At 49.7% G+C, this 15,638-nt stretch overlaps 1 pseudogene; it reads left to right on the forward strand.

The window, feature by feature from the left end:
• The first annotated feature begins 12,622 nt into the window (after window positions 1-12,622).
• LOC147958136 (uncharacterized) lies at window positions 12,623-15,286 on the forward strand (annotated as a pseudogene).
• Window positions 15,287-15,638: the final 352 nt, after the last annotated feature.

Raw genomic sequence — 15,638 nt, forward strand, 5'->3', positions numbered from 1 at the left:
TCCCACATAGTTGTGAGGTCGCGAGCGGTGATAAACTCGGCACAGCGGGATGCCATCGCTTCCCTACCATTTTGTGTGCGGTCGTGGGTGGCGAGGAACTCGGCGCGGCGGGATGCCATCGTTGCCTTACCGGTTAGTGTGCGGCGCGGTGGCATGAACGATGCTTGGTGAGAGCTCTGGGGTGGAGTGGCCGGACAACCGTATAGTGCATTGGTTTGTCAAGAGCTCAAGGACAAAAGACGAAGCAAATTTGGATTCCCCTTCAATCCTGGTCATTTATTACCAACTTGAACGATACAAAGTGAGGATACATCTGTTTCCATAACTCGACATCAAAAGCTGGTGAGGATACATCTGTTTCCATAACTCGGAGAGGGTTCGCATGATTCATCGCATGATTCACTATCAAACAAAAGTAGCAAGATCCTTCCACACAAGACAGTGCACTAGCCCTAAGATGGTTTGATAACACGCATCGTTATGGTAATTAAACACAAGGCAATGCAAACTACCCTGAAGGATTAGCGCGACCAACTATTTCTTGTCATCGATCTCTCGGGCAATGAACACAGCACAGACAACGTCATGGGAATCGATTTGTGGGGCGATGTCCACATGACTGACCGTGACATCAGAATCAATCTCTGCGGTGATGTCCATAGGATGGACAGCGACATCGGAATCGATCTCCGGGGCGATGCCAACAGGACGGGCCACGACATCCGAATCATCAAGGACATCCACCGGCACCTGCACAACCCTAACATATTAGCAAGCACATTGCAAATAATCAAAAACCACAACTATGGTAATAAGCCATTATTTTTTACATTGTGCAGCTCACCGGGGGATCTCATCCCTCCAGGGGCCATCTCCTCGTCCTCGATGGGGGCCATCACCTTGTGAGGGGAATACTACTTCTCAGCGGCGACTATCTCCTCAAACTCGGTCTTGAGCCTCACATAGGTGGCAATCAGAGTTCCTCGGGTAGGCACGGTGGGGCCCTTGCTGTTCTTCCAACTTTCTTTGAGGAGTTCGTCCGCCAACGTCCTCAACTCTTTGGCCAGTGCTTGTTTCTTGGAGTTCTTCGTCTCCATGGGTTGGCCCGCCAACATGGTCAACTCGTTGGTCGGTGCTCACTTCCTGGAGATCGCTGTCTCCAGTGGGTTGTCCGCCGGCAACTCTTTGCCTAGTGCTCCAGGATCCATCAATGAACTGACAAACGAAAAGCAATCGAAAGGAACCACAATCGCAATGAAAACGGGAAAAGAATAGGATGTGAGAATCGGTTGGTGCTTTGCAAAAAGAAGATTCTTGGAATGAAAATATAGCAGCATAACTGATTTGCCCACCTTTCCTTCGTCGGTACAGAAGAAAAATGGCAGAAGTGAGTAGCCTGGAGTGAGGGTTTCTTCAATAAAGGGAAGAAAGGGCTTGAACGAGCGTTACAATGAAATGATGGTTGCTTCGTCCAGTCCAACTTGGAGGCCACCTTACCACTGCTGGTAAAGGTGTGGGTTTTGTGATATGATGGGTCATGATGGCCACACCGGGGTGACAGGTGAGTCTCGACTGTAGCACATCGCTGTGATTTGGGGGATGGCACGCGGGCCCGGATGCTTTGAAATGTCCCGCATGTGCACCGCGACCAAGGCAAAGAGGAAAACGAGAGAACTACGTAATTAATGCATGAGTTTAATTAGGGTAGTTTTGTAAAGTACGAGATACATTCCTCCAATCGCAAAATGCCTTGGTTCATGAGATTTGAGATTTGAGCCCTATAAACCGGAAGGGAGGGAGTACTGCACACGGTGTAGTCTAGTCACTTGTTGAAATCTCTAGAAAGGCAAATACTCCTTTCCGGTTTACAGGGCTATACTACTCCCTCCGTCTAGGTGTGTAAGTCATCTTACAAAAACCAAATAGTCCCAAAACACTTAGGCGCGGTGCATTAACTTCTACCTTGTTTCTTGTTTCTTGACATATCAACCAATAAGAGATGAGAGGTGTGCATGCTTTTAATGACTTGCAATGGCTAGTTCATTGCATGCAATGCTATTAATTAGCAAATAAACTTTGGTGACCCCAGGAGGAAATGGTGCTAAGCGCGTGGACCTATGCAGAATGAGTATCACTACCGGAATCGCACCCTATGCCGACGGCCAAGGCCGTGCGCATAGCCCTGAATGGCCGTCGGGACAGGCCTATGCCGACGGCCCCCGTCGGCATAGGGCCGTCGGCAACATATCCGTCGGCGTAGCCAGGAAGGCCGTCGGCATAGAAAGGCCGTCGGCATAGGCCCTATCCCGACGGTGTCCGTACATCTATGCCGACGGCCCTGGCCGTCGGCAACGTTATCGCCTAACGGCGGCCGCCGTCAAGTGCTGACCAACGGTTGCTCACCACGTGGCACGTCTATTCAAACTGAGCCGACGACTAGGCCTTCAGCATAGATGTGCCACGTGGCGAGCAGGCGTCACCCCTGGGGCGGGTCTATGCCGACGGCCTAGCTGTCGGCTTAGTTTGAAACTATGCCGACGGCTAGACCGTCGGCATAGACCTGCCACGTGGCAGCCACTGGGAGCTCCTGGAGCAGGCCTATGCCGATGGCCTAGCCGTCGGCTTAGTTTGAAACTATGCCGACGGCTTAGCCGTCGGCATGGACCTACCACGTGGCAGCCACTGGGAGCTCACGGCAGCTCTATGCCGACGGCCTAGCCGTCAGCATAGTTTCTGTCTGTTTTTTCTTTTTTCTGTTTTGTTTCAGCTCAATTCATTTGAATATATACAGCATCACACAACAAATATATGCATCACATAACAGCTGGCCCAGCAGCATCACACAACAAATTTATCATCACACATCATAAGAAGCATCGCAAAGCATAAACATATAAGTATCATCACCACCAAGCATATAAGAATCTCACAAACAACAATAAGAAACATCACAAGCATATGAGTATCATCACCACCAAGACCACCACAATGTGACCCAAAGGCTTAAGCGCCAGGACGTCGAGCACCACGGAGGTCGTCACCGCCAAGACCGCCGAAGCCCAGGTCATCACTGCTAGCGGCAGCGCTACCGACAAGACCGCCTCCACCTCCGCCTCCGCCTCCGTGGATCGGAGTGGTCGGGCTCCGTGACTCGGGAGTGCTACGAAGACCACCGCCAACGGTAGATCCACCTGTTCCCTGGATGTTGAAAAGACATATTAACGGGATATATGACTGTGTTGAAAGGCATGACATGCTTTGGGTGAATAGATTGGGGATGAACTAACCGGCGAGGGGCCAGCGTTCTGTGCCACAAACTCCTCAAAGCTCATCAGCACTGGTTGTGCTGGAGGGCATTGTGCTGGAGGGAACTGAGGATACCTGCCGGCCGCCATATCCTGAAAAGCCTGCTGCATCTGGCTATCCCTCTGCACTTGGTGTTCATAAAGCCTCTGATGCCACGCCATGGTCTCCTGGCGTGTGTACTCCAGGTAGGCCTACGGTATGACATGATGGAACTCATAAAACTACTAAATGTGGAAAATAAAGTGAGCTATGAAGATAAGAGGGAAAATACTTACAGATTGTTGCTCCTGAAAGAGGGACTGTGTACTGGTCACTGGCTGGCTCGTGCACTGGCTCAGGCTCGGGTCGATCCGACGAAGCTGTGTGTAGGAGATACTAGGAGTGATCACAGCATCGAGAACCGCCTCCCGACCGTGCTCCTTGGGCCCCATGCTCACCACCGCCCTGTCGTCCAGAGGCGCCGCAATGGGGTCAGGTGTGTCAGGATGCAACTTCAGATACGCTTCGGAGTAGGCCTGCTTCCTCCCCGCAGTCTTCTTGCCGTAGTACTGGGGCTCGCCAGGCTTGGAGTCCTTCCGCGTATGGGCGATCTCCCACGCCTGCATGTCTGAGAGCGGCCGCTTCAGTTTCTCCTCCTGCACCACCAAACAGAGGTTAGTCATACATAAGAAAGTGATGGTAAATAGAAGAAGAAGAATGTTTAATGGGGTTAGTCATACATTAACTGCCTTGTGGAGATAGTGGTTTCGGTTTCCCTGAGCATGTACTCCCTCCGTCCCTCGGTTAGCCTAATTTTTGGTTCTCATAGCCGCCCAGGCTCCAGCCTCATCACACCAATGATCCACCAATGCTGCCCAGGACTCGTCTTTTCCATAACACCAATTTGGACACACCTACATAATAAAAGCATAATGGCATGTAGGTGTGTCCAAATTGGTGTTATGGAAGCATAAATCATAAAGCATAAAGCACCACAAGGTAATGAAAGCATAATATATGAAAGCATAATGAAAAATCTTTTATACTTACCGCCAAGAACTCGGGCCTCTCCAAGGTAATGCCCATCCTCCGCGCTTCTTCCTTGGTCATCTTCACACCAAGATAGTCGTGGTAGTATGTGGAGATGGCCACATAGCGCACCTCGTACTGCATCTGGCGGGCCTTCTTCTTGCATTGGCGCAGCACGATCTGGTCCGCTCTAGCCCTGTGCTCCGGAAGAACTCGATAGAGTTTCTACAATCATGCATGAAACAAGAATGGAAGAAGCCATGAGTTAAATCATTTTCATGAAACTAGAATGGACTTGTTCTTCTGAAGAGAACTCACCCAGAAAGTAGTGATCACGGCCTTGGCATGGGTCTCATGGTCCGCGTGGCGGGCCGCTTCCTAGTGGTCCCAGCTCGTGGCCAAAACCCGACGAGCCGGCTGCCTGACTGGATCCGGACAGTACAACCTCGGCCAGTATAACTTCAGCAAGACGGTGATGAGGCCGTTGGGAATACGGACCCCTTTAGAATATATCCAGTTGCTGCAAAAGAATGAACTATTAGCATGTGACAAGCAAAATAAATAACAACCGGAATAAGCATGTGACAAGCAAAATAATGAACCACTTACTCTTTTCCCGTGGGCTCAATGAGCCACTTCTGCTCCTCAGTAGCCGGAACCTGCTTTGGTAGCTTTGCGTTACCACGCAGCCACCCCTTCTTGTCAACCCCCTTCCCGTCACCACCATCATCCCCGCCACCACCCTCCTCCTCGCCTGCCTCCCCCTCCCCAACCTCCTCCCAAACCTCCTCCTCCTCCTCCTCGCTTGCCTCCTCGTCCACCTCCTCCTCCTCCTCCACCACCACCACCTCCTCCTCCTCCTCCTCCTCCCTAGAGTGTACCTCACTAGAGGAGGGTACCTCACTAGAGGAGGGCCTCGAAGACAACACCCCTAAGTCGGTGAGGGTGCGCTCTTTCCGGCCGCGACCCCCTGTAGTGGCTCTCCCCCCAGCACCTCGTCCTCTAGAGGCTCTCCCCCCGCCCCCTCCTCCTCTAGGGGCACCTCTCCCTCGACCTCCCTGTGAGGAGTCATCGTCAAGTAGCCGAGGGGGAGCATTACGTGCTCGACCACTCCGACTAGGCAGGCCGACGACCTTGCGTAGGAAACCCATGCCGTCGGCCTTCCCCTTGCCCATGTTCCACGAACCTGCATTGAAAAGAGAAAAATCAATTAGTAAATTAATGAAATGAAGGAAAAGGCATGATAATAAACACATTAATAAAAATGCATAAAAAGGCATATTCCTAAACTATAGAAAAAAATACTTGAAACATACATCTACTAGAACCCATATGAATCATCACTGTTGTAACATCTTTCTCGGTCCGTCTCATCATCACTATCAATCATATCATCTTCGTTGTCTGATGGAGGTGGAGGCTCTTCCTCGTCGTCAGCGTATTCGTTTAACTTTTCTAGCATAAGTATGTCATTTTCATTGACAATGGTCTCACCATCATTCTGTGCATCGTCGACGTTTGGGTCCACATCATCATCACCCAATGGTCTAGCGTCATCGTTTCTAACCACATCATCATCATCATCATCATCATCATCATCATCAGGTTGCTCTGGATAGAACACTCCCTCGTATGTCATGGGGTTAATGTTGTAGTAATCGTCTTCATTCGGGTCTGGTAGCTTACCATGTGGCGACACCTTGAACACAACTTCCCAACCCTTTAGATACACTTTCTGGCATGGGTAAGGCAGATAATATACTTGTGTAGCTTGGGTAGCCGCAATGAAGAGATTGGCTCCAGCATAGACGGTTGATGGTTTAACTTCGACCAAACCAATGGAAGGCGTATGTTTTACCCCCTCCCGCGGATCGAACCATCGGCATTTGAACACAGGCAGACTTAGGGTCTCACGCCCCTGGCAGAATTTAACCTCGTATATATTTTGTACCCTTTCGTAGTAGTCTACTGAATTTTGACCGGGGGTGTACACTCCAGTACTTATAGTTTTGGGATCGGGGCGGCTGTTTTGGTGCTCCTCTGTATGGAAGCGATACCCATTCACATCATACTTTTTACATGTCATGACGGCAGGGTCAAAACCCATGGAAACCCATCTCAATTCATCATCCATAGATATGTTCGGATCTTTTCCCTACAAGTATAATGGAAATTGTTGCATGTATTAGTTCGGTTAACTAATAAATGTTGAAGTAGGTATTTAATAGGGGAGTGTGGAAAATTACTTTCTCCATGAACCAAGCAACAAAATTTTTACGTCCAGGGTTTCCATGATGGAGAAGAGTAAGTGCCTCCGCCTCAGTAGGAGGATTCACTCCCGTCCATTCCTCTTGAACGAAATCACTAAAAAAAGATAAGTGGTGTTAGACCGGGACTAAGTGAACATGAAACATGATGATGTGGAAGACATAAAGGAATGGTGTAGTGGTATTACCTCATCCACACTTCCTCAACTTCCTTGATGTTGTGCAAGATATAGAACATGAGGTCCTCCCACTCTTGTCGTGGCATGTTATAAGATTTCGATGCCCCAGCCCTCCCACCTTGCGCGTTGAATAGATCGAGCCTGGGTTGATACTTGGGCTCTTCTATATTGTATCGAGGCACGTTGTTATGCAGATGGGGAACGTGGTCTGGATAGTATGATGTCCTGAGGTCTGACACCTCCTCTAGGATAACTGCCTCAGCTATGGAAGCTTCAATCTTAGCTTTGTTTCCACATTTCCGTCAGAGATGCTTGTTCTACCTCTCAGGGCCGTACTGCCAGCGATTTTGCACAAGGCCCCCCAACAATACCTTGTTCGCGAGGTGCAGAATGAGATGTGTCATCGAAGTAAAGAAGCCTGGCAGAAAGATCTTCTCTAGCTTGACTATCAACTCCGGTGCCTTCTTATGCAATTTTTCAATCACCTCTTTACTTACTTCTTTAGCACAGAGCGTGCGGAAGAAATGGCTAAGATCGGCAAGCACTCGCCAGGCATTCTCGGGGACATAGCCTCGAACCATCACCGGCATTATCCGCTCAATCCATACATGGTACTGATGACTCTTCAGGCCGGTCACTTTGCCCATTGAAAGATTGACTCCCTTACTTATATTCGATGCATAACCATCGGTGAACTTCAAAATTTGTTTCAGCCAGATAAGTACTTCTTTTTTTCTGGCGGTTTAAGGACAAAGTCAGCATCTGGCTTGAACCAGTTTTTTCGACCGCCTGTGGGAGGCTTCATGTTCAGGCGTGGTCTATCACGAATTCTCTGTTGATCGGCTATAGCTTTTACGTTATCCTTCCTCTTATCAGGAATGTTGAGGATCGTGTGGAAAAGGGACTCTGCCACATTCTTTTCGGTGTGCATCACATCAATATTGTAAGGAAGTTTGAGGTCCTTGAAATAGGGAAGCTGCGAGAAGGGGGTAATGTGCGTCCAGTTGTGTGTCTCACCATATCCCTCGAAGCCTTTGGCTTTGGCTTTGGCTTTGCCTTTGACTTTAGGCTTGAGAGCTTTTAGCTGAGCAAGAACATCTGCCCCCGAAAATGATGGAATCTCGGTTACTTCATGAACAACCCGGCCTTTCGTGAACTTCTTCTTGTCTTCCGTGTCTGGATGGTCTGGAGGGAGGAACTGTCGATGCAGGTCAAAGGCTACATACTTGCCACCCTTACTCAGCCAAATCATTCGCAGAGCCTGCATGCACACTGGGCATGGCATCTTAGCACTTGTACACCATCCGCAGAATAGAGCATAGCCGGGAAAGTCATGCATGCAATAGTGCAACCAAACTTTCATCAAGATATTTCTCTGCAGATCTCGGTCGTATGTCAACCTCGGAAAGTACCAAGAATGGTGCAAAGCATCCACAAGCGGCTGCATAAACACACCCAATTGCTTCCTCGGGTAGTCAGGCCCCGGAATGATGAGTGACAAGAACATGGTCTTCCGTTGCATTAGGGCACCGGGGGGAAGATTGAGCGGAATTACAAACACAGGCCAGCAGCTGTATGGATTGGACGACATACCATATGGATTCAACCCATCACCTGATATGGCTATTCTGACATTCCTAGCCTCGGCTGCTTCCTCGGGGTTTTCTTCATCGAATGACTTCCATGCTTCCCCTCCCGATGGATGTACGATTTTTTTGGATTGTACCTTATACCTTCCTTGTGCCACTTCATCATTTTGGCAGACTCCTTCGTGATGAAAAGGCGCTGCAGTCTTTTTATAAAATCAAGATACCGAAGAACCTTAACGGGGATGGTTAGCTGCTTTTTCTCACCATCCTCATCGACCACCTCAATGTACCGAGACAAACCGCACTTCCTACAGTACTTGTCATCCGCATACTCATGCCTAAACAAAAGGCAATTCTTCGGGCAAACATCTATTTTCTCATAATCCATAGAGAGTGCCTTCATGATTTTCTTTGTATCGTACATGCTTTCGGCAGTTCATGACCCTCAGGGAGGCTGTTAGCCCATACTCCCAGGAATGCTTCGAAGCATTTCTGGCTACAGCCGTACTCAACCTTGACTGCAATCAGTTGCGAGATGGCATCCAGCTGAGATATTTTCGCACCCGCATAAAGAGGTTTCTTCGACGAGGCCAAGACCTCCAAGAAGGCCTTTGCGGTTGCCTCCGGCTCCTCCGGTTCATTCTCTAAAGGTGTCGCATTTGCCGTTTCTGCAAAAATGACATCATCTAGCATGTCCCTGACCCCGTCGTCCTCATATCCATCGATACGTTATCGCATCACCTCCTCTCTACCACGGTCCCGCTCGGCTATGTTTATCGGCGGCATGTCAAAGTTTGGCATATATCCGTGCGTGCGAAGGTGCTCACTCATGTCCGTCTGATTTCTACGGTGACGTCTGGCACATCTCGCACAAGGGCATGGTGGGATAATTCTCATTGGACGACGTAATATCTCCTTCAAATACACATCGGTTTTCGCGATCCACTCTGATGTTACTCGATTCTGGCAGATAAAACCACTGTACATCCACTGATTATCTGCCATCCTCTGCTTTTTTGCAACCCACACAACATAATTAAGGATTCACTTAAATTAATCACATCAAATTTTCAGTTTCTACCGCGTTTAATCCACCTACATCTCTAATAGGTAAAGATGGGTCCTAATCCCACCCGAGGATGTGTAGATTGAGTACGTTCTCCATTCTACCCCGTTCCGAGACAAAATTTCAGCAACACCTCCACGCTGTTCTCCAGATACACGTCTCGGCAAATAGCTGAGAGAATGTGCTCCGGAGAACAACGGGGAGGCGCCGCCGAAATCCTGTCTCGGAATGCGGTAGAACATGGAGAACATACCCAATCTACACATCCTCAGGCTGTCCATGGAAAACGCTGGACAATCCGAAAGAGCTGCGGTGATAAATATGCAATTGAATGCATATTTATCGATGCAACCCTTTCGGACGGGAGACCTAGGTTACGCGACTTGATGTGAAAATTTAATCTAGTGACATGGAAAAAAGTGGACGAGGTCATGTAATTGTTGCTCACCCTCCGATGTAGTCGATCAAAGCAGAGGGACGATCGTGGACCAACACCTCCAACGTCGACAATCACTCCACGAAGATGGAACACCACAAATCCTGTTAATTACACCGAGTGGAAAAAATTTAGGTCATCACCTCACATTAAGCATTGACACTTTAAACTATAAAGAAAAATCATATTTTGTCAACTTTCAAATTTGGAAGAACTAATCATATCGCAATTTAGGTCATCACCTCACATTAAGCATTGACACATCAATTTTTTAGCAAGATCATCATGATGAAATAACCACTTATCATATCCCAAATTTGAAGCACATCTCACATAGCTACTTAACAACATCACAAACTGAAAATAAAATCTTCGTTAACAATTTTATAAACTAAGTGACTCAAGTTGCTTTTTTAACTATGATAATTCATTTTGCCGAGATTCATCCATCTAGCAACCTAACCGTTGCAAAATAATTCGTTTTTCTGAGATTCCTCCATCCATCTCAGACACATACAACATTCATCCATCTAGCAACCTAACAACATCCAACATCCATCCATGAATCCATTCATACATCCAACAGTAGCTAAATAATGCAAAAAAATGAAAAAAAAGAAGTGTTAGCTCACCGGGCAGAGAGGCGTCGCGGTGGTGGCGTTGGAGGCAGGGGCCGGCGGTGGAGGTCACGGGAGGGCCGGGGCGGGGTTGGGCCGGCCGGAGAAGCCCGACCAACACAGCAGGGGCGCGGGCCGGCGAGAGCCGCGGCCAGCCGTGCTTGGGACCGCCGCCGGCGCCGCACAGGGTCGAGGAGGAGGCGGTGTGGTCGGGGCGGCGGGGCGTTGGAGAGACAAGGGCGGTCGGGGCGCGGGGTTGGAGAGGGCTGGCCGGGGCGGGGTCGAGGAAGCGAGGGGTTGGGCGGCAGCGGCGCCGCGGGTTGTGAGGAGGCGCGGGGTTCGGCGGTGCGGCGTGGGGCGGGGCTGGACCGGGGTGGAGGCGAGGCGGCGCGGGGTTCAGCGGCGGCGGCGTGGGTTGTGAGGAGGCGGCGGCGTGGGCGGGTGGAGGCCTAGGCGCGCGGCAGCGGCGATGCAGTTGGGAGGTGCGAGGGGTCGGGGAGAGAGGAGGAGAACGACTGGACGGGGCGCCCCAGGGGATGGATAAGGTGAGTATATGCCGACGGCTTAGCCGTTGGCATATCTCTGTGTGCCACGTGTACGCCTATGCCGACGGCCAAGCCGTCGGCATAGGTATATATTTTTTTCATTATTTTAAGGTGCATTTTTCCTAACACATATATATTAAACATGTTTATTGGTTCTCACAAAAAAATTGACTGCATTCTGCCCGTCGGAATAGATAGTTTTCGGCCCAACGTGGCTGTTTCCCCCCTCCATGACACGGCGGCAGCGACGACCGTGAGGGGTGCACACCCGGAGCCACGTGTCGGGTGCCTGCGAGTAACATCACACTTCCACAAGCGTAGGAGGGCCCACCGCAACACCTGGCGGCATTGCTACCCCCCTCCGGTATCCCGTCCCGTCTAACCCTCACGGAAGGCGCCGCCGCCGACACCTGGAGGGGGGAAACGGACGCGTCGGGTCTACACGGAGGGGATCTTGCCGTGGGCCTGGCCCGGATGTTGCTCCAAATTGTTCCTATGGGCTAACCTAGCACAACCGGGTGGATACGTCCACTGCTCAAAGCCCGTCCGTGCAAAGTCAAAGGGGTAGATCCCGTGGTCAAACACTACAGGGTTAGGCGGGACGGGGGCCCTAGGGGGGTACCAATGCCACCGGAGCGTCGCACCGGGACCTCATACATGCAGGATGGTGTGCTGGCATGTCCGAAGAGGCGGCACACGTCTCCGGGGTGTGCCCCCCCTCACGGACGGCGCCGCCGCCGGCATCTAGAGGGGGGGAAACGGACACGTCGGGTCTACACGGAGGGGATCTTGCCGTGTGTCTGGCCCGGATGTTGCTCCAAAGTGTTCCTATGGGCTGACCTAACACAACCGGGTGGATACGTCCAATGCTAAAAGCCCGTCCGTGCAAAGTCAAAGGGGTAGATCCTGTGGTCAAACGCTACAGGGTTAGGCGGGACGGGGGCCCTAGGGGGGTAGCAATGCCACCGGAGCATCGCACCGGGACCTCATACATGCGGGATGGTGTGGTGGCATGTCCGAAGAGGCGACACGCATCTCCGAGGTGTGGCCCCCCCTCTGCCACATCGTTATCGCAGAACTCATTTTGGGCACTTGAAAAATAGAAAATGAATTTTTAGTCAACTACGAGAAATTTTTTAGTTAACTATAACCAATTTAGATGGTCATGACATGGTACGCGTGTATTGCATTTTGATTGGTCCGTGGGCGTTTCACGCGGATCGTGGATGGATCACCGTCGGATGCTCCCGGATCCAACGGCTGTCCTCACCCGAAGCTCACCTAAGCCGAAACCCTAGATCTCGTGAGTCCTCTGCACATTTTCCATCCACCCCCACCGCCTCCTTTCTTTCTCCCCTCACTCTATTCTCCTTCCTTTCTCCCCTCCCCTGCGCCACCCGCCCCTCTGCCGCTCGCGCGCGCCCCTCACCTCGTCCGAGACCGCCGGAGACCCCCACCCTCTCCTCTACCCCACCACCGCCGGCGCCCCCCACCTTTTGCTTCTTTCCCAAGCACACGAAACCCTAGCCCGCGGCGCAGCCATGGCGACCGAGCTCTGGATCCGCGGGCTAGAGGTGCAGCACTGGATCCGGTCCAGGGCGCAGCCATCATGCAGCACCACCACCAGCTGGACCAGTGGCTCGCCGGCGGCGTGGGTGGGGTGCTTCGCCAGACAAAGTATGCCCCCTGCCTCCCCGTGCCCGACCGCTCGCTCCGCCTCAACCTCGCCGTCTCGTAGGACCTGCGCGGCTGCCTCCAGGACCGCGTCTTCGCGCTCGAGGAGGACCTCCATGCCGCCGCCTAATGCATCGACCTCCTCAGGGTCAGTCCGCCCCCCTTCCCCCTCCCCCGTCCATTCTGCTGTGGCGGTTACTCGCGCACTATACCTGTTCGCCAGAATGCCTGATGGATTGGAATGGCCCCATGCCGTGCGTGCAGAACGAGTCGGTGATGAATGCAGAGGGGATCTGGCGCTGCGTGGAGGAGAAGGAGGTCGTGGCGGCCGCGCGCGACCAGCTCGCCGCCCAGCCAGGCTCGAGAAGGAGTGCGGCCTCTACGAGCGCGACCTCAAGCGCGCCATGGAGTCATGCGACGAGCTCGCCTGGGAGAGCGACGACCTACGCAAGCGCCTCAGGGATGCCCCCGACGTCAGTAACATCACCACACCCCGTATCCCTTTCCTCGCTCATATTATCAGTCGATTTCATGCTTGATGGCTCCTGTTATCCACTGATTGCTACATTCTGGATATGATTTACTGTCTGCTCTTGTGTGCTCTGCCATTGTGAAAGGAAAATTAGTTAGTTGTGTCAGTTGATGACTAATTATATCTTCCACGGATTTTAATCACTTGATGCATATTCAGTTTGACTAGTTGGTCTTGTTACATTGTTTGTTTTTGGTCTGTCAACTGTAGTAGAGCTCCATCACCTTCAATCAGGTGATTTGGTGTTGGATCAACTGTAGAGCTCCATCACCATCATTGAACACTTTGCTTGCTTGCATGATACTCCTGTATGCCACTTCGGCGGCTGCTTTGTATAATTACTAGTGCAGTGCTGTTTAACCAACCTGGTCCTCCAACATTCATCTTACTCACGCGCAGCTTACTGAACAAGTGCAAGTGCCGCAGAGGGACAAGAAGATACTCAAGACCAACCTAAAAAAAATCAGAGGAGGTAACATGTTATCTCACTCTTGTACTTGCAACACCTATGTTCTGTACCTGCAACTTATCGCCCTCTCAGTGAACATTGCTTCATGCAACACTAATGTAGTCTTGACAGTTTGAAGTTTCTTTTGCATGTTTAATTCAAGGTTAAGTTATTCGAGGAGAAAAGAGCTGTTGACGAAGCCAACAAGACGCTACTGTGCTTACTGGAGAAGGAGCAGAAACATCGGTCCGAAAGGAAGCACTCCGCCAGCAATTCCACCAAGGTAAAAGCACCAACCAACCCAACCATAAAAGCTCAAGTGTTTACTGATTTAATTTAATCTGGTACACACACAGCACAGGCAGTACAACTGTTAGTCGAAACCTGAATTACCCTACTGTCTTGCTACCTTGACTACATTAACAATGTCATTCTTGGTGCTGCAGCAGAAGCGCAAGTCGTCGAGCCTGAAGGACACGAGCCCGGTCAGCCTAGCCATCAATTTCAACAACACAGACGCATGTAGCCAAACTCCCCAGACTGTAGGGTGCACAAGAAGTGAACCTAGCCGGTTGTCCTGACATTCTCTTCTAGGTAGCTTGAACTAAAGTGAACTGAACAATCCACCCTTATGCATCTGGGCTTCTTGCCTCATCTGACTAACTTGCTGGGTTAATTTGGTTGGTTCTTGTTGGTAGAACCTCGGTCATGTAGCCTGCATTTTCCATTTTCCTCTTCCTGTTGGTAGCTGCCTGTGTCTATCATGATCATTTCATGAGAAAAATTAGGAGTGTTACCTTGGTAACGCCACACATCCCGTCTCCTTTCTCCCCTGCAATCTAGTCTAGTTTAAAATATACATTTCTTTGTCTGCTCTTGTGAGCTCTTCCCATTAGGAAACTTGGCTAGCTGCCCATATCATTTGATGAACTATACTATTATCCACTGCTTTTAATCAGCTGATGATGCATATTAAGTTTGGCTGATTTTGTTACATACATACATGACTTTGTTTTGGTCTGGCTGTGATGCCATTGCTGCTGCTCTGTAGAACTTCTGTATGTTCAGAGCATGCATCCTAATTGTCAATCTCGAGAATGCACTTCTGTATGTTTTTGATGTCAAACACTTATGCATGACTAATTGTTAAGTTGATACAATTTCTTTAGTAGACAAGCTTGGAAACTTAGACTACAGACTATTAAACTGTTACTGATTTAGACTATAGAATTTTTAATCTTAGACTACTGGTTTATCTATGTCTCATATCATGGATTTGACCTGTACCATGCATTACACATGTGTTGATACAATCATATAGCTTATCTGATCAAACAATCTGTTCATGTTATCTTTACCTGCTGCTCTTATACCTTACCAAAACAAAAATAATTCTAACTGGGAGTAGTTTTTTTGTTCAGATTCTGTATTTATTACTACTGACATATTGTCGTGATTTACTTTTTGTACTGAATAGATCTTTTTGATATTCACAGGTTTTAGCGATCAGCCGCAACTCTTTCATCAAAGGTGCATGGTGCAACCGAGGACAAGCACTTCATGTCCAACCAAGGTGCATGGTGCTTGCAATTGACGAACAGGAGGTCTATGAAATTTGAAGTTCAAAGCCGGATAGCCCTACTCAGCAAAGAGTCGTCTCTTTTGTTTGACTGTAATAGACTGTAAATATTGTTATATTGTAATAGTAGGCATATTTGGGTTGTAATAGACTATGTACAGATTGTAATAGACTTAGTTAGTGTTATTTGATGAACTACATTTGTACTGTTCCGTTTGAAATATTGATTATGTATGTGATTTGAAAATGTGTGCAATGGAAACCTGACTTGTGGGACCCACTTATGAGAATAATCTGAGCAATTTTGAATTTTCTATCAAGTGGGCCTAATGTGTGAGAAGATGACAAATGGGACCAGCCCCAAAATATAATGGCCCAAACAAAGTTAAAAG

The sequence above is a fragment of the Triticum urartu genome, chromosome 7A (genome assembly GCF_056163025.1).
Source record: "Triticum urartu cultivar PI428250 chromosome 7A, HENAU_Tu73, whole genome shotgun sequence".
Taxonomy (NCBI): Eukaryota; Viridiplantae; Streptophyta; class Magnoliopsida; order Poales; family Poaceae; genus Triticum; species Triticum urartu.